The 21,181-nt window shown below is 47.9% G+C and overlaps 1 pseudogene; it reads right to left on the bottom strand.

The window, feature by feature from the left end:
• The window catches only part of LOC134601876 (ral guanine nucleotide dissociation stimulator-like), a 53,028-nt pseudogene extending 32,515 nt beyond the window's left edge, over positions 1-20,513 (bottom strand).
• Between the last annotated feature and the right edge of the window lie 668 nt (positions 20,514-21,181).

Raw genomic sequence — 21,181 nt, 5'->3', positions numbered from 1 at the left:
CGTACAGAACTCGGGCCGGTGTTAGCTGTTTTCCGTCGCCGCAGGTAGTGAGACTTACGAAAATCGTTCTCCGAGCGGGGACACTACGAGGTTGAGGGAGGTGGTTTTGGCCACATGAGTAAAGGAAAGGGATTACTGTTGAATTTATTTGAACTGTGATGCATGCACTGTATTTCAATTGAAATGTTGTCTTAATTGGGAGTCATTCAAACTCCTGTGTCTGTCTCTACTTTCACTTTTTACTTTTACTCTACTTCCTGTGTTATTTACACTTTCCCCTCCTATTTCTCTTTGTGAGAGAAGTGATTGGTCACACACTTCTCACCTCGCTCCAATCCGTGGCTACCTCGGGTAGGCGGAATAAGTGACTAGTCTACGTTTTGGGAAGACGCACGTAGGGACCCACCCTTACGTGGCAGTCGAGCATTGTATACACTCTGTTTCATTTTCTTCCTCTATATCTGGGACGCCATTTATAGGGGGAATGGGACAGGGGTTAGATAAGCCCAGTAAGGGCTGGTTAGCGTGTGATCTAGTTGAAGACAGAGAGGGTGAAGAGATGGTTAAGGGAGTTGAAAAGATTGCTAAAGTGTGTAGAATTGCTGTACCTTTATGTGGTAGATTACAGCCAGAGAGCTGGCGCAGATTACTGACAGAGAAGAAAGGCAAGCTTACAGATAATGATTTGCTTCGTACAGCAGAAGCCTGGTACAGAGTAGCAAGAGCTATTCAGCAGGAAGGTTGGGTTGAGGAAGAAATTGATCACAAAGGTTTGAAACTGTATGTATACCATAATAATTATGTTGCTGGGGGATTCCCTCAGCCAGCGCCCCAAAATGGCGGCCAGGGGATGTCCATTCCCAAGGTTCAGTCAGCAATGAGTGACATTCAGCTGCCCATGTTCCCCACCCCTAACCCTCCCATCACCCATCCCGTCATCGCCCCTGTTTGCCCAGTCCTGAATTCTCATGGATCTTTATTCTCCCCCCATCATCCCTGCAACTATCATCACCCTCAGCCATCCCTGCACTATCTTCCCTGCCTAATCCAGCTATTCCATCCGTCATTCCTTCTCTACGCTCACTCTCCGTCAATAATCCTACCCTCCCACTTGCATCCACCCAGTCCACTAACCCCTCCTCACTTGCTTTTAACCATCCTACTACACCCGCTTCGGTCCCTCCTACTACACCTGCCTCTGCTAATCTCTCTCCGTCCTCCCTTCTGCCTACTCCTCCCGCAGCCCAAGTTCCCGCCTCCCCACCTTCACTTCCCTACCCCGGATATCCCACCTCCCTTCCTAATCCCTGCCCAGCTATCTCGCCCTCCCAGGTTCCGCCTTAGCCCCTGCCCAGATGGCCTGGCCATACCCCTACCCCATCCCGTGGCCCTGTCCTATCCAAACAATCCCTTCTTCCCTTCCCTAGCCACACCCCAGGCCCCGTTCACGCCCTTCCCGATACAGTCTGCCCCGGATGTGCCCAAATCCAACATGGCCGCCACTACCTCTCTTGACCCTAACGCAGCTTCCTTTCACGCCTCCAATATGGCGGCCCCCAGTAATCCAGCACCCCTAATGCCGGTACTTCCTAATGATTTCTCACCGCGAGCTCATAACCCACTGGCCACCCCGGCATCCGGGATCCCCTCATATCCCCCGGTCCTGACACCTCAAGCGGCTCCACTTCCCAGAGGGGTCCAGGTCACATACGAAGATGAGTATGAAGAGGCTGGCTCTCATGGTTACCATGGCTCACCGGATGCCATAGAGCCTCAGCCTCGCTGTTCCCTCGATGATCCTTTCGGACATATGGGCCGGGGAGAACAGGCTCCTCCTAAATATGTTTCTTTTAATCCCACTCAGGCTAGTGCTTTGATGAAATCACTCCCTGACCCAGAAAAGCAACCAATGCCTTTTTACCGAGGGATAGTTCAGATTCAAAAAACCTATTCCGCTGCATGGCGTGATTTACTAAGCATTTGTGCCATTAAGGCCGGAGATGCATACTGGCCTAGCATAGCCCGCCACCTCAGCACAAATTTACTTGAGACTGATACTGATTACTCTTCAGGAATAGCATTCTGCAATCAGCTAAAGGACTGGGCTAAGGATAAACTTGCAGATCAGGCTGCTGGCCTTACTGATATTGTGCAGGAAAAAGGAGAATCAGTGGAAAGGTTCCATGCAAGACTGTTTCAAGTGTTCTCAGATTTGGGATTTGATCTTGCTCGATTTGATTTGAGCTTGCTCGTTTTGTGGTGTCCTCCACATGCCCCATTAACCTGTTAGGCGCTGATGTTCTTTCACGCCTGCAGGCATCTATCCAGAGGCGGCTCTCTAATTAGGCGGTTAAGGCGGCCGCCTGTTGGCAGAGTGTGTCAGGTCCTCGGTCACTGACCGAGGACCTGACACCAGGAGGGGGCCTGGCGGCTTGCCCGGTATGCCGCCGGGTGCGAGGCCCCTCCTGGCTGCCCGGCCACCATCGCAGACACTGGTCTGCAGCTCCGCAGTGTGCAGAGCTGCAGACCATGTGACTCGCGAGAATTGGCCAATCAGAGCGTTGCCGCGGGTTACCACGGCAACGCTCTGAAATTTCACGAGATTACACGGTCTGCAGCTCTGAGGAGCTGCAGACCGTGAGCAGTGGCCACCGGACCACCAGGGATCCCACTGGACCACCAGGGAAAGGTAGGCTCTCCCTCCCCATCACCGCCCACCACCCTCAGGCTCACCCCCAGCTTCACCACCCTCAGCCTCACCCACCATCACCCCCACTACCACCATCACCCCCCACCACCCTCAGCCTCACCCCCACCACCCTCAGCTTCACCCCCACCACCATCACCCCCACCACCCTCAGCCTCACCCCTTACCACCACCATCACCCCCACCACCCTCAGCCTCACCACCCCCCACCACCATCACCCCCACCATCCTAAGCCTCACCCCCACCACCATCACTCCCACCACCCTCAGCCTCACCCCCCCACCACCCTCAGCTTCACCCCCCACCACCATCACCCCCACCACCCTCAGCCTCACCCCCCCACCATCACCCCCACCACCCTCAGCTTCACCCCCACCACCATCACCCCCACCACCCTCAGCCTCACCCCCACCACCTTCACCCCCACCACCCTCAGCCTCACCCCCCACCACCACCATCACCCCCACCACCCTCAGCCTCACCCCCACCACCTTCACCCCCACCACCCTCAGCCTCACCCCCCACCACCACCATCACCCCCCACCACCCTCAGCTTCACCCCCCACCACCATCACCCCCACCACCCTCACCCCCACCACCATCACCCCTCCCCACCCTCAGCCTCACCCACCATCACCCCCACCACCCTCAGCTTCACCCCCCACCACCATCACCCCCACCACCCTCAGCCTCACCCCCACCACCATCACCCCTCCCCACCCTCAGCCTCACCCACCATCACCCCCACCACCCTCAGCCTCACCCCCACTACCACCATCACCCCACCACCCTCAGCCTCACCCACACTACCACCATCACCCCCACCACCCTCAGCTTCACCCCCCACCACCATCACTCCCACCACCCTCAGCCTCACCCCCCACCATCACCCCTCCCCACCCTCAGCCTCACCCACCATCACCCCCACCACCCTCAGCTTCACCCCCCACCACCATCACCCCCACCACCCTCAGCCTCACCCCCACCACCATCACCCCTCCCCACCCTCAGCCTCACCCACCATCACCCCCACCACCCTCAGCCTCACCCCCACTACCACCATCACCCCACCACCCTCAGCCTCACCCACACTACCACCATCACCCCCACCACCCTCAGCTTCACCCCCCACCACCATCACTCCCACCACCCTCAGCCTCACCCCCCACCATCACCCCCCACCACCCTCAGCTTCACCCCCCACCACCATCACCCCCACCACCATCACCCCCCACCACCCTCGGCTTCACCCCCCACCACCATCACCCCCACCACCCTCAGCCTCACCACCACCACCACCATCACCCCCACCACCCTCAGCCTCACCCCCCACCCCCACCATCACCCCCACCACCCTCAGCCTCACCCCCCACCACCATCACCCCCACCACCCTCAGCCTCACCCCCATCACCCCCCACCACCCTCACCATCACCCCTCCCCACCATCACCCCTCCCCACCCTCACCCCCACCACCCTCAGCTTCACCCGCCACCACCGTCACCATCACCCCCCCACCACCCTCAGCCTCACCCCCACCACCATCACCATCACCACCCTCAGCTTCACCCCCCACCACTATCACCCCTCACCACCCTCACCATCACCCCTCCCCACCATCACCCCCCACCACCCTCAGCCTCACCCCCACCACCCTCAGCTACACCCACCACCACAGTCACCATCACCCCCCACCACCATCACCCCTCCCCACCCTCAGCCTCACCCCCACCACCCTCACCATTACCCCTTCACCCTCAGCCTCACCCCCCACCACCCTCAGCCTCACCATCCCCCATAACCTCCCACCCCCCGTGCCTACGGTCATACCCTCCCACCACCCTCAGCATCACCCCTCACCACCCTCAGCTTCACCACCCACCACCACCCTCAACATCACCCCCCTCAGCATCACCCCCCTCAGCATCACCCCCCTCAGCCTCACCCCCACCACCCTCAGCATCGCCCCTCACCACCCTCAGCATCGCCCCTCACCACCCTCAGCATTACCCCCCACCACCCTCAGCATCACCACCCTCAGCATAACCCTCCGTCACCACCCTCAGCCTCCCCCCACTCACCATCACCCCCTCCTTCTCACATCACCCCCCTCTCACTCTCACATTACCCCCTCTCTCTCACATTACTCACTCTCACATTACCCCCCCCCACTCTCACATTACCCCCCACTCTCACATTAGCCCCCCACTCTCACATTAGCCCCCCACTCTCACATTAGCCCCCCACTCTCACATTAGCCCCCCCACTCTCACATTAGCCCCCCACTCTCACATTAGCCCCCACTCTCACATTAGCCCCCACTCTCACATTAGCCCCCCACTCTCACATTACCCCCTCTCACTCTCACATTACCCCCTCTCACTCTCACATTACCATCACCCCCGCTCCCTCTCACATTACCATCACCCCCGCTCCCTCTCACATTACCATCACCCCCGCTCCCTCTCACATTACCATCAACCCCCTGCTCCCTTTCACCATCACACCCCCCGCTCCCTCTCACCATCACACCCCCGCTCCCTCTCACCATCACACCCCCCGCTCCCTCTCACCATCAGCTACCCCATACAAATAGGGTCTCAGACAAAAACGCAAACATGCTCACAGAGACATACATTCGCACACACAAGGATACTCTCTGTCAGACACACTCTCAGGCACATACACAGGTAGACAGTGCATCAATGTGTATATGTGACACTTTTTTGTTAGTGGGGCCTCATGTTTGCGTTTCGCCTAAGGCCTCATAAAGTCTAGAGCCGCCTCTGCATCTATCATCTTCACTCCAGATGGACAAGTAGAATTATCTACCCCTCTATCTGTTTCTGACACCTCAGCCTTGTGCTCCCTGCCTCTGATGCTCCATTTAGAACAACCCCATGGGGATGCAAAAGAACTGAGGTCTAATTTTCCTGATTCATTAAAGACAGATGCTCCTGCAAAACTGTGGTCCTCAGGCCCAGAGGACATAGGTCATCTAAAGGTTCCACCTGTGGTGGTAAAGCTCATTCCAGGAGCAAAGTTACCAAGGAAATCACAGTACGCTTTGAAACCAGCACAAGCTGCAGCTATCACCATTCAAATCCAAGCACTCCTGGATAAGGGTGCTCTTGTCAAATGTGAATCACCATGCAACACCCCGCTGTTTCCTGTGAAGAAAAAGACACCCAAAGGAGAACCAGAGAAGTACAGAATGGTCCAGGATCTCCGTGCAGTGAATGAAGCAACAGTCCTGGACACCCCTATTGTGCCAAACCCACACACTCTTCTCTCTGGAGTTCCACCTTCTGCAAAGTACTTCACAGTCATTGATCTGGCCAATGCCTTCTTCAGTGTACCCCTGGATCCAGTCTGTCAATACCTGTTTGCCTTCACACATGAAAAACAACAGTACACATGGACTGTCATGCCCCAAGGGGCACAAAATTCTCCAAGTCAATTTGCAAAGGCCATGTGTTCTATTCTTGAGCCATGGCAATCTGACCATCCAGAGGTTGTCTTGCTTCAATATGTGGATGATTTGCTGCTCTGTGGAGATGACATACCCACAACAGAAGAATGCTCAATTAATCTCCTTTGCTATTTAGCAGAACAAGGATGTAAAGCTTCACGTCTCAAGCTTCAATTCTGTCAACCTACTGTTATCTTCCTTGGCCATTGCCTATCTCAGGGTACTAGACATCTCACCCGTGACCGAGTCAGAGCAGTACTGGATATTCCACCTCCAAGGACTTCAAAGTCTCTACATGCCTTTCTAGGCCTCATTTCTTACTGCCGTGCCTGGATCCCAGAAGCTTCTCTGCTCATGCAACCACTCTATGATACCCTCAAATCAGACCCATTCTGCTTGACCATAGAAGCCCATGACAACTTCTGCACTCTAAAACGTGCTATTGCATCTGCTCCTGCCCTTGGCCTACCAGACTATACCAAACCCTTCAAGTTATTTGTCTCTGAAAGACAGGGCCATGCTACAGGAGTTCTTACCCAAGCACATGAATCTAGAGGACGACAAAGGCCTATTGGATTTTTCTCCTTCCAACTGGATCTTGTGGCCAGGGGAATCCCTTCTTGCCTTCGGGCCGTTTTTGCAGCCAGAGAACTAATTGAAAGAACTGCAGACCTGGTCCTTGGCCACCCTCTAGTTGTTTTGGCCCCTCATGACATTTCTGCCATCATCAACCAAGTACAACTCAAGCATGTCTCTCCTGCCAGACACCTCCGTCTTCAATGTCATCTCCTGTTACCTGACAACATCACCCTTCAAAGATGTCAGGTTCTCAATCCGTCCACCCTTCTCCTACTTCCTGAGGGGGGTATATACTATGGGTTTATCATGGATGAAACCTATATTTTCCTTCTTGCTGGCACCATCAAGAAGATGCATCCCAATTTATCCTTCTATGACGGACAAACACCTCTCTGTGATGGGGCAGGATATGCCTTCTGTACCATGTGGTACAAGCCAAACATCACTCCTGAACTTTGCTATGAAGATGAGCTCTATCATCTGGTAGAGGTGAAACTTACTTCACAAGACTTCTACTGTGACTCTGAAGGCAACAGTATGGTCTTGATTCATCTACCTTCTGAACTCAAACATTTGTATCGTCATTGGGACATTGCCATTCCACATGTCCCTGTCACCAAGTTAAAGACAAGATCATGGAATGATCTTGGGCCCATGGCAAAATTATGGGCCACCATGAATGAATCACAGCTACAGGAAAATGGCGTTGTCAAATACCCAGTAACTGACCATCTAGAAGCATGGCCACGCCACTTCCTGGAAAATGAATTTCAAGATCTGGTCATAGTAAATGACTATGACCCAGAGACACCTCATGACTGCTTTGAACAGATGAAAATGGAGACAACACATCTACCAACCGTGCATGAGGATCCACTAGTAGATCCTGATCTCACTCTGTTTGTGGACGGTTCAAGGTATGCTGATGAAGAAGGAAAATACCACACAGGATATGCCGTAACCACAACAAATGAAATTATCAAGTCATCATCTTTACCACCAACAATGTCTGCACAAGAAGCCGAATTGCAAGCCCTGACTTCAGCGTGCAAGATCTCTGAAGGAAAGCGCACCAACATCTACACTGATTCAAGATATGCATTGGGCGTGGCACATGACTTCGGATTAATTTGGAAAACAAGAGGATTTCTTACCACTGCCGGTACGCCAGTCAAACACAGTTCTGCAATCAAGGAACTAATGGATGCCCTCCTACTCCCAGAAGAAGTGGCCATTTTGAAAGTGAAGGCACACGGGAAATTGGATACAGATGAAGCAAAGGACAACCATTTAGCTGATCAGGCCGCTAAGCAAGCAGCAAGAGAATTGCAGGAAGTGGATGAAGGAGTGTCCGGACACGAAGAAATTCCTATTTTTACCTTGCAGACTCTTCCTACTGACCTAAGAATCCTACGGGAACAGCAAGCTGCAATTGCCCCTGAGGAAATACAGAAATGGAAGAAGAAAGGAGCAGTCCTAAAAGATGGAGTATACTACAACAATCTTAGATTCTGCCTCCCTAAGAATTTATATCCAGCAGTAGTCCAATGGGCACATGGACCTGCACATCTGTCAAAAGACCTAATGGCTGCCCTCATACAGAAGTATTATGAAGCACCTGGAATTACTACACTGGTCAACAACTTTTGCAAGGCCTGTGTCATTTGCGCAAAATGCAACCCAGGGAAACCAACCAAAGTGCCCTTGAAACACCTGGCTAAGCCTATTAACCCATTCCAGAGAATTCAGATTGACCACATACAAATGCCAAAGAGGGGTCCCCATGAATATGCACTAGTGATAGTGGATATGTTTTCAGGATGGCCAGAAGCCTATCCAGTAGCCAATATCACTGCCAAGACAACAGCAAAGCGTCTACTTGCAGATATTGTATGTAGATTTGGACTCCCAGAAGTTATTGAGAGTGACCAGGGCCCAGCTTTTACAGCAACAGTGACTAAAGAAATTTTGACCGCTCTGGGGGTGACCCTAGCTTTCCACACCCCCTACCACCCACAAAGCAGTGGCAAAGTGGAACGCATGAATGGTACCCTAAAAGCTAGAATGTTAAAGATGTCACAAGAAACCAAGATGCCCTGGCCAGAAAGCTTGTCAATAGCTTTATTCAGCGTTAGACACACACCTAGAGGGAAGCACTCACTATCCCCATATGAGATTCTATTTGGGACTGCACCCAGACTAGGTTGTTATTACCGCCAACAGCTTCAGCTTCAAACTGATGTTTTGGTAGATTATGTAACTGAACTTGCAAGTGCTTTGAACAAAATACATGCCCAAGTTTTCTCTTCAATTCCAGATCCCGATTTTGATACGGGTACCCACAGCCTGCTTCCCGGAGATTGAGTCCTGGTCAAGAGATTTGTGCGGAAACACACCCTGGAACCAAGATTTGACGGACCATTCCAAGTTCTCCTGATCACTTCAACCTCCGTCAAGTCGGCTGGCAGGCCACATTGGATCCACGCTTCCCATTGCAAGAAGACACTTGCCCCAGAGGAAGCAGACACCGCACAACCATGTACCCCTGGCACATTATCACCTTAATTAGCCTAATTAAGGCCCAACAAGTAGCCATTACTAAAGATGCCAGTGGGTATACCTTCTGGTACAATTCCTCATGTACCCGTGTGGCTACATATACTTTTGACTATTGTGACATTGTAGACTGCCCATTCCCTACGTCACAAATTCAAACCATCTATAGAGATATACCTCATGTAAAAGACCCCTATGTTTGTGTAGTTGACAAACAATGGGGGCATAACTGTAACCATTGGGGGGCTGCAGGGTGGAATGCTGGGCCTGCCTGGCGTTACAAGCCCAAAAGTGCCTTATCTAAGGTAGATGACCATGGTAGATCCCTCCTCCAAAGAATGACTTTGAGGAAGTCTGGAGGAGGTACACCCATGAAATTAATTCTAAACATAGAGCATCCCAGTCCAACGGATGCAGACCAGTATGTAATGGGAATGTATTGGAAGAAAGGTTCCTATAACGAATTGGGGCACTTCTACCTAAAGGATATGTGCCACTCTCCAGAGTGGCAAGGGGCTACCCACATGGTCCCAAACCCATTAAAACCACACATCCAGTCCTTTAAAGACATGATGGCCATTGCTAATCCCACCTTTGAAGATACCATGGCTGCTGAAACAGGTTTTAATGATGTTAATTTATGGTTGGAATGGATGAGATATAATGCCAACAAGCATAACAGAACCGCATGCTATGTGTGTGGTGGTGCCCGGCCTCACCTCGGCACCGTGCCCTTGACTTTGCCATTAGAAATAGAAAATTGCATCTTAAGTCTTTTTGCCTACCATTACAATTTTAACAGGTCCCTCTGCAAAGCATGGACAGTAGAATATCCCCTCCTTATCAAGGATGTCAAACCCCCAGATGGTGTTACGATCTATAAGGGAAACTACACCTGTTATGCCAATTATGGCGGAATTGGTAAGTGTAGCGGTACTTACCCTCTCCAGGGGCCGGCCGGGGTCCTCCCTTCTCGCCGCGCGCGGCTCAGCCAACGATGGGATCAGTCAGGCGGGCAGTGACCGCGAGAAGCGGTCACATGTCCCGCCCGACACTAAGAGCGCGCCGCGCGTCTCGGGCGCGCTCTTAAAGGGACAGTGGGAGACTAAATTAGAATCAGTCTCCCATTGGCCCCTGTCAGGCCACATTCCCCATTCACCCACGTTTTTGGGGGCGTGGATATGACAGGAGCCAATCAAAGTGAACCTTAGGGTTTTTATACTCACCTGTTTCCCCTTGCTCCTTGCCCTATCGTGGTTTCTGTCCAGTTCCCTTTAGTGCTTGTATCGTTCAGTTGGTTTTTTGGTGCTTGACCTTGGCTTTGTTCCTGACTCCGCTCTCTCCTTATCCTTGCTTGCTTATCCGCTGTTTTGTCCTCTGTGTACCAGTCCTCGGCTTGTTCTACGTTTCGCTGTCTCTCTGTTCCCTTGACCTCGGCTTGTTCTGACTCTGTCTTTCTCTCGTCCTAGTCCGGCCATTCTAAGGTCCGGTAAGACGAACACTGTTTCTTGTCTCTTGACTGTGAACTATTCCTGCGTGTTGGGGTATATTACCGTGACATTACGATAGGGCCATGGACCCCGCAGGTTTAGGTCAACAGATGGTCACTCATGAGGCTAGATTCGCAGAACAGGATCACCGTATGGATCAAATGGCTCAAGCCATCCAGACACTGTTATCCAGATCTGTTCCGGTACCTGTACCTACGCCTCCTGTAAACCCTATACCGGACACTGCTAATATGTCTAATGCCTCTGCACATCTAACCCCGCCACCTAGGTATGGAGGGGACGCTAAGACATGTAGGGGATTCCTTAATCAAGTAGAATTCCACTTCGAAATGTACCCACGTTCATTTCCCACAGACAGATCTAAGGTGGGTTTTCTTATGCACCAGCTTACGGATAAGGCGCTAGAATGGGCAAATCCGATTTGGGAGGCTAATGGGCCTATGGTACACGACTTTAATAGCTTCCTCACAGCGTTCCGTAGAACATTTGACACGACTAAAAGGTCAAAAAATGCCGCCAGGGCATTAATGAGAATAAAGCAAGGATCTAAATCTGTAGCCGATTATGCTATTCAGTTCCGGACCCTTGCCTCACAGGTAGATTGGACTAATAATGGCCTTACTACTGCCTTTATGGAAGGTCTGTCTGATACTATCTTAGATGAGGTAGCAGCTAAGGACCTCCCTGTACCGCTGGAGGACCTGATTGACTATCTTATCGATATAGATAACAGGATCCGTGACAGGTTATATACCAGGTCCAGAAATAGACATTTTGTTCCCCTTAACTCCCCTAGAGCTGAGACTCCCGAGGGATCTAAAGGTTCTGAGGAGGAACCTATGCAGTTAGGGGTTGCTAAACTTACCGACGCTGAAAAGCTTTATAGGAGAAAGGAGGGACTTTGTCTTTATTGTGGTAGGAGGGGTCATATGAGACAAGAATGTCCCGTGCGTCCGGGAAACTTTCGCACCTAAGGCCGTATAGAGGACTGGCCTTGGGTGTGACATCACAGTCCTCAGATTTGCCTCTTAATAAGCTACTTCTTCCTGTTTCCCTGCACCTTGATAGTAACTGCATAGCAGGGAATATACTAGCACTGGTTGATTCCGGAGCGGCCGAAAACTTTATTGATTCCAGTTTTGTCAAGGAGAATAACATACCCACCAGAGAGAAGGAGACACCCTTGGCCGTTGAGGCCATAGATGGTAGACCATTATGCTCTCCTATTATCACACATGAGACTGTTCCCCTACATATGTCTACAGGGGTGTTACACTCTGAGACCATTCGGTTTCAGATCATTACTTCTCCTTCCTCTCACCTCGTGTTAGGGTATCCTTGGTTACGTACTCATAATCCCACTATTGATTGGGAGTCAGGACAAATAGTTTCTTGGAGTGATTCTTGCCAAGAGTCTTGTGTTGTTAAAGTCACCCCTTTGAATTCTACTCATATTCCCCCCGTGCCTACGGTCATACCCTCTCAGTACCTGTCTCTTAAATCTGTTTTTGATAAAAGGGAGGCTGAAAGATTGCCACCTCACAGGCCTTACGATTGTGCAATTAATTTATTACCTGGTACGATGCCTCCCAAAGGGAGAATATATCCTTTATCTCCTCAGGAGAATCTGGTTATGGAGGAATATATCAAGGAATCTCTTGAGAAGGGATTTATAAGAAGATCCTCTTCCCCGGCAGGGGCTGGGTTCTTCTTTGTGTCTAAGAAAGATGGCGAATTAAGGCCTTGTATTGACTATAGGGGCCTTAACAAAATCACCGTCAAAAATGCGTACCCCATACCTTTGATCACAGAACTTTTTGATAGGCTTAAACAGGCCACAGTTTTTACTAAATTGGACCTTAGGGGTGCTTACAACCTCATACGTATCAAAAAGGATCACGAGTGGAAGACTGCTTTCAATACCAGGAGTGGTCACTACGAGTACACAGTGATGCCCTTTGGTCTTTGTAACGCCCCAGCAGTTTTTCAAGAATTTATTAATGATGTCCTACGTCAATTTATACATACATTCGTTATAGTATACTTGGACGACATATTAATTTATTCTAATGATTTACAGACTCATCACATGCATGTTAAATTAGTGTTGAGAACTCTTCTGGTTAACGGTCTCTATTGCAAACTCGAAAAATGTTCATTTGATCAATCTGAAGTCCAATTCTTGGGTTATATAATCTCTGCCAAGGGTTTTCGTATGGATCCCAAGAAACTGTCTGCCATTATGGAGTGGCCTCTGCCCCAGGGTTTGAAAGCCATTCAGCGTTTTCTGGGGTTCTCTAATTATTATAGGCGTTTTATTAAAGGGTTTTCTGCCATTGTAGCGCCTATAACCAGAATGACCAAGAAGGATGGTAATACTCATGTCTGGAAACCAGAAGCACTCGAGGCCTTTGAATTCTTGAAAGCTACATTTGCCTCTGCTCCTGTTTTACAGCATCCTGTCCCTTCACTGCCCTTTATTCTCGAGGTTGATGCTTCTGAGATAGGGGTAGGTGCTATCTTGTCTCAAAGAGATTCACCTGAAAAGCCGTTACACCCTTGTGGCTTCTTTTCCAGACAGATGTCCAAAGCAGAGAGGAATTATGATGTAGGCAATCGTGAACTCCTTGCTATCATTTTGGCGCTCAAGGAATGGAGACATCTGCTAGAGGGTACCAGGGATCCTATCCTCATTTTAACGGATCACAAAAACCTCTCATACCTTAGTGAGGCAAAAAGATTGTCTTCTAGGCAGGCCAGGTGGTCTCTGTTTTTGTCTCGTTTTAATTACATAATCACTTACAGACCGGGTGATCGTAATACTAAAGCTGACGCTCTGTCCAGACAATTCGAGACTACTGACAAACTCGAGGTCGATGTTACCCCTGTCATTCCGCCTGACAGAATAATAGCGACTACTGTTCTTTCTATTTCGTCTTCTCTCTTACAGACTATTCAGGCTAAACAAAACTTGGCTCCTGAGGAGAGGCCTGCTGATAAGCTATTCGTTGATTTACCAGAGAGACGAGACATCTTGTCATTGTATCATGACACTAGAACTGCTGGACACCCTGGTATTTCTAAGACAGTCTCAGCAGTTTCTAGATATTTCTGGTGGGCGTCCTTGCGCAAGGACGTCACCGATTACGTTAATGCCTGTAGCACTTGTGCCAGTATGAAGTCCTCCCACAGAGTTCCCTGTGGGTTGTTGCATCCGTTGCCCATACCCGAGAGGCCATGGTCCAATATATCCATGGATTTTATTGTTGAATTACCTCCCTCTAATGGTAAAACTGTCATCCTGATGATTGTGGATCGTTTTTCTAAGATGGCTCATTTTGTGTCTCTTGTCAAATTGCCATCATCCAAGGAACTTGCCTCTATCTTTGCCGAGCAGGTGTTTCGGTTGCATGGTATCCCCACTTCGATCGTGTCCGATAGGGGTAGCCAGTTTATTTCCAGATTCTGGAGAGCGTTTTGTGCTGAGATGGGTATCTCCCTCTCGTTTTCTTCAGCCTACCACCCCCAGTCTAATGGAGCTGCTGAACGTGCCAACCAATCTCTGGAGCAGTATCTTCGCTGTTTCGTGTCCCACCATCAGAACAATTGGGCTGACCTGCTTCCTTGGGCTGAGTTTGCCCGTAATAATGCTGCTCATGAATCCTCCGGTAACAGCCCTTTTTACGTTGTGTATGGCCGGCATCCCGTGGTTCTTCCAGCTGCATTCTCCTTACAGGGCATGCCAGCTCTGGACGAACATTTGGCTAGTCTACGTAATACTTGGGAGCAGGTTCAGTGTTCTTTGGTGGCCTCAGCTGCTCGCCAGAAGGTTCACGCTGACAAGCATCGCAGGGCGGCTCCATCCTATGCGGTGGGAGACCGGGTTTGGCTTTCTACTCGCAATATTCGTCTTCGTGTGCCTTCTATGAAGTTGGCCCCTCGTTTTATTGGTCCTTTTCGTATCTTGCATGTGGTTAATCCTGTCTCGTATGCATTGGATCTTCCAAAAAATCTACGCATTCCTAACGTGTTTCATACCTCCTTGTTAAAACCCCTCCTGTGCAACCGTTTTACTCGGCATGTCCCTCCTCCTCCTCCGGTTTCGGTGGAGGGCCATGAGGAGTTTGAAGTGGCGGCTGTAATTGACTCTCGCTTGCTTCGGGGTCGCCTCCAATATCTGGTACATTGGAAGGGCTATGGGCCTGAGGAACGCAGTTGGATTTCCGCTGACGCTGTTCACGCTCCTCGCCTTGTGCGTTCTTTCCACGCTCGTTTTCCTGCCAGGCCTGCTCCTCCCCGCCCGGTGGGCGTGTCTTCAGGGGGGGTACTGTAGCGGTACTTACCCTCTCCAGGGGCCGGCCGGGGTCCTCCCTTCTCGCCGCGCGCGGCTCAGCCAACGATGGGATCAGTCAGGCGGGCAGTGACCGCGAGAAGCGGTCACATGTCCCGCCCGACACTAAGAGCGCGCCGCGCGTCTCGGGCGCGCTCTTAAAGGGACAGTGGGAGACTAAATTAGAATCAGTCTCCCATTGGCCCCTGTCAGGCCACATTCCCCATTCACCCACGTTTTTGGGGGCGTGGATATGACAGGAGCCAATCAAAGTGAACCTTAGGGTTTTTATACTCACCTGTTTCCCCTTGCTCCTTGCCCTATCGTGGTTTCTGTCCAGTTCCCTTTAGTGCTTGTATCGTTCAGTTGGTTTTTTGGTGCTTGACCTTGGCTTTGTTCCTGACTCCGCTCTCTCCTTATCCTTGCTTGCTTATCCGCTGTTTTGTCCTCTGTGTACCAGTCCTCGGCTTGTTCTACGTTTCGCTGTCTCTCTGTTCCCTTGACCTCGGCTTGTTCTGACTCTGTCTTTCTCTCGTCCTAGTCCGGCCATTCTAAGGTCCGGTAAGACGAACACTGTTTCTTGTCTCTTGACTGTGAACTATTCCTGCGTGTTGGGGTATATTACCGTGACAGTAAGTTCATGGGTAACTTTTCCGAAGGATATTGTGCCACCTACAGAACTGTCCATATGTACCTATTACAATTCCATACTAGGTCATTAGGAGATATTTACTGGTTGTGTGGGGATTTACAGTTAAGATCCAGAATGGACAAGGAATGGTGGGGGGAGTGTACTCTGGCTAAAGCCATCATGCCCATACATATTATCTCTGACACACACCCTGACATACATGAGTCCATACACACACCAGCCAAGGTTAAACGTGAGGCCCCAGTAAGAGGCAGTTTTGACCCCCACATTTATATTGATGCCATTGGGGTGCCTAGGGGGGTGCCTAATGAATTTAAAGCAAGAGATGAAGTTGCTGCGGGGTTTGAATCACTTTTTACCATAGTTACTGCAAACAAGAATTTAAATTGGATTAATTACATTTATTACAACCAACAACGTTTTGTCAACTACACCAGAGATGCCCTCCAGGGTTTAGCCGAACAATTGCAGGCCACATCCCAGATGTCCTTCCAGAACAGAATGGCCTTAGACATGATCCTAGCTGAGAAGGGGGGCGTATGTAAAATACTGCCCGACACCATGACCTGTTGTACATACATCCCAGAAAACACAGGTCCTAATGGTAAAGTCACCATGGCCATAGAGAAATTAAATAAGCTCTCTGAAGAGTTAAAAAGGAATTCTGGGGTAAAAGATCGCTGGGAAAGGTGGTTTGGTTGGATGACAGGGTGGCAAAAAGCTTTAATTCACATTGGTATGGCATTACTAATTTTTCTTTTTATTCTCGCTCTTCTCGTTTGTTGTGTCCTCCCCTGTCTGAGAAAATTCCTACAGAAGACTGCAGACCAAGCGGCACCAACTTTTGCACATCTGACAGTTGATGACCAAGATTTCACTTCACCATGTATACCGCTGCAAACTATCCCATTTACTGATAAAGTGCAAGAGTTTTAGGTAGGGAACCAGCTTAGGGACAGCGTCCGTCTTTATGGATAGACTGCCGTGCGGAGATGTGGTGGGCAAGCCACTGCGGGATACCAGCGGAGTGAAGAAAGTTCCTGACCGTATTGACGGATGAGCTGCAGCCTATTAGGGACAGGAAGGGACAGAATTGCACTTTGCAAAACACCTAGCTAGCGGTCATGGGGTTTCTGTGCCTTTGGGCTAACACGTCTTCTGGTATTAACAAATAAAGTTTATCTTTTTAGTGCCTAACATTTCACAGGGGGGACTGTTATAGAACTATTAAAACCTTTATTAAATTTCCCCATTAACTCCATTAACTTCATTATATGACAGATTTTCCTAACAGCATTTAGAATATTAGAAAGAGAATATATTTTCTAGAAGGATATGAGTAACACCGGAATTGTCAAGTTCCTGTAATATGAAACATTGTATGCCATAGTTAGATCATGAGAACTGTACTAATGAAATGTCCATTCACTAAAAAAGCCTTGAACCTGACCTCGAGTCTAACAGCACTAACTACTCAAAATGGCGCCTAAAGCCCCCCTCCCATCGAGTGAAGCCTCGTGCTAGCAAGATGGCGTCTGAGCCATCGTGTCCACTCCCGTGTCCAAGATGACGCCACCTCTCGGTGGGAGGACATTTAGCCGGCCACTTAGTACTTAAGCCAATTAATAATATTGATGGGTGGGTATTGACATAGCCACTTAACACCTAACCCAATTAATGATGTTTATTTGTTGTTATCTTGATATTCTATGATGATGTAATATTGCTCTTATAAGGGTCTGCGAGCCCGCTTTTTAACCAGATGCCATTAAATTTTCTCAAAGTTCTTTTAACCTGAACTCCGTGTGTCAGTGTGAATTTACTTCTGCGTATATGCAATTTAATCATCTCAAATTTGGACAGGAACAGATAGACACTCAAACTTATTTGTTTGCTTAAAAGAATCTATATCACAGACAGACACACAAATAATATTAGATACACACAGACACACATAGACACTCATATATAATATTAAACACACAGATAATATTAGATACCCACAAATAATATTAGATTATTAGATACACACAGATAATATTAGGTTGTTAGACACACACAGATAATAGCTACACACAGATAATATTAGATTATTAGATACACACAGATATTAGATACACACAGATAATGTGAGATCATTAGATACACACAGATAATATTAGATACACACAGATAATGTGAGATTATTAGATACACACAGATAATATTAGATACACAAAGATAATATCTGATTATTAGATACACTGAGATAATGTGCGATACACACAGATAAACCTCCCAGATATTACTCACTGTATTCTGATTGATGGGTTCTGGTTGTACAGCTTCTAACTTACTGCTGGACCGTCCTATCATTTAGTTTGGTTAATCACTGATAACTCTCTGTTGCTCACAGTTATCCGATAGGATACCGCTTGTACATATGTGCTCCTACTGCAACACATGCACAACTGCGTCTGTGCTTTACCTCCTGTATGACACGTGTTGTGATGTCACAACGAACAATGGTTCAACAGAGAGCCAATGACAAGGCCTGGTTTACTGAGTGACATCACAAGATTGATTATGGAGCAAATATGCTCAATGACATAGTGGTTTTATTAACTGATTAATTTAATTGGAAATAAATATATATTATAAATGATCAATTTCATAGGAAATAAATATATATTATAAATGATCGATTTAACAGGAAATAAATATATATTATAAATGCCGATTTAACAGGAAATAAATATATATTATAAAACACCAATTTAACAGTATATATATATATATATATATATATATATATATATATACACACATATATATATATATATATATATATATATATATATGTTAATCATTTAAAAACCTCTGTCACTAGTCCTAGATACACCTAGACATATACTCACAGACAGATAATCCTACAGAGACCCACACAGATATTAGATACACACAGACACACACAGATACTATTATATACACACAGACACAATGATAATGTTAGATACACACAGAGATAATATTAAATACACACAGACACACTCAGATAATAATAGATACAGACAGAAACACAGATGATAATAGATACACGCAGACACACAGATAATATTAGATACACACAGACACACATAGACACTCATGTATAATATTGGACACACCTAGACACACAGATAATATTAGATTATTAGATACCCACAAATAATATTAGATGCACACAGCTAATATTAGATTATTAGATACACACAGCTAATATTAGATTATTAGATACACACAGATAATATTAGATACACACAGATAATGTGAGATTATTAGATACACACAGATAATATTAGATACACACAGATAATATTAGATACACACAGATAATTTGAGATACACACAGATTAGCCTCCCAGATATTACTCACTGTATTCTGATTGATGGGTTCTGGTTGTACAGCTTCTAACTTACTGCTGCACCGCCCCATCGTTTAGTTCGGTTAATCACTGATAACTCTCTGTTGCTCACAGTTATCCTATAATAGGATACCTCTTGTACATATGTATATTTACTGAGTGACATCACAAGATTGATTATGGAGCAAATATGCTCAATAACATAGTGGTTTTTATTAAATGATTCATTTAACAGGAAATAAATATATATTATAAATGATCAATTTAACAGGAAATAAATATATATTATATGATCAATTTAACAGGATATAAATATTTATATTATAAATGACCAATTTAACAGGATATATATATTATAAATTATCAATTTAACAGGAAATAAATAAATATTATAAATCACCAATTTAACAGGATATGACATGACAGCCATTCTTGCATTATTAGAAGCAACTGGGGAAGGGACTGCTCCTCAGGAATATCAGGAACTGAAGACATAACTGAAAATATAGATGCAACTTGATTACTATTCTGAGATAAAGTGGCAAGGTACTGGCAGGCTAGCTAGATGCCAAGCGGCAAAGGATTATGCTATTGAAACGTGACAGATTAGTCCCTACTGATTGCCAAGCGGCGTGAGAGGCGCTGCCTATGCGTTGGCCCGAGGGGAGATTGAGTCCACGAAACATTGTGGCGGGATGTCGGCCTCTCGGTGATAACTAAAGCATAAGATAGAATGGGAGTGACATGGGAGGCCCTCTCTATGCGACCATGCGAGGCGGCTAACTATGATTTGGCCTGAGGGACGTATACCTCCGAGTATGCGGGACCACTAGCTTATGGATTAAGACCAGAAACAGAAACCTAGTTGGACAACCTAAATCTCAGAAAGCCAGTACCACTCTAAAAATAGAAAAGGTACAGGGTTATAACATCGTACCTGATATATTTTGAGTCAGCTGAAGTGGTAGAGGTTAACACAGTAAATGAGTTTAAGCATGCGTGGGATAGGCATAAGGCTATTCTAACTACAAGATAATGCCAGGGACTAATGAAAGTATTTAGAAAACTGGGCAGACTAGATGGGCCGAATGGTTCTTATCTGCCGTCACATTCTATGTTTCTATGTTTCTAGAACAAGGGTTTTGTTGGGGCCTTTTGTCTCCCCACCTTTCACTTAAACCCACTTAAAACTTCACTTAAACCCAGACTTACCATTGACTTATCGGCACCACATTTCTCCACTATTCCCAGCCTTAATTCCCTCATTCCCTCTGAAGAATTTTCCTTACAATATGCCACTATAGACAATGCCATTTGGGCCATTTTGGCAGCTGATACAGGTGCATGGCTCAGTTAAACCGACATTGTAAATGCTTTTAAATTACTTCCCATTCACCCTTCACTATGGCATCTGCACTGCATTAAGTGGCGAGGGATTTTCTGGGGATCCAGTTGGACTCAATCCAGGGCCGGATTAACATAGGGGCTGATGGAGCTCCAGGCCCAGGCCCATGGAATAGGCCCATTTTTAAAAAAAATAAAAAATACCGGTGCAGGTATTTTTCTCAGAATAAATGGAGATTACTCTGCAATACCAGCACCGGCCAGTAGGGGTCACTGTGTGTGGAGAGAGGCAGGGATAGGAAGTTACAGCATACCCCTGCCTCTCTGATCTGTGGGGGAGCAGCAACACAGCACAGAGTCCAGACAGCCGCTCTACAGCTCAGGTAAGTGAGGGATGCAGGGATGCAGGGATGCAGGCAGCAGGGACACATGGGGACACTAAGACACTAGGGGACACATGTGGACAGGGCCGGATTAAGGGCACACTGGGCCTGGTGCTGACAATTATGATGGGCCTAATTTCCCCTTTCTTCTACACTCACTACATACACCTTTTCTCTGTCTCAGACTATATACCAGGAGCTTCTGCCTGCTAGTAAGAAGGTAAGGAGACAAGTGGACATGTGAGTGCTAGGGGACAGTCCTTA

The sequence above is a fragment of the Pelobates fuscus genome, chromosome 3 (genome assembly GCF_036172605.1).
Source record: "Pelobates fuscus isolate aPelFus1 chromosome 3, aPelFus1.pri, whole genome shotgun sequence".
NCBI classification, from domain to species: domain Eukaryota; kingdom Metazoa; phylum Chordata; class Amphibia; order Anura; family Pelobatidae; genus Pelobates; species Pelobates fuscus.
The sequence above is the reverse complement of the archived record's forward strand: the minus strand, read 5'-3'. Positions and strand labels throughout refer to the sequence as shown.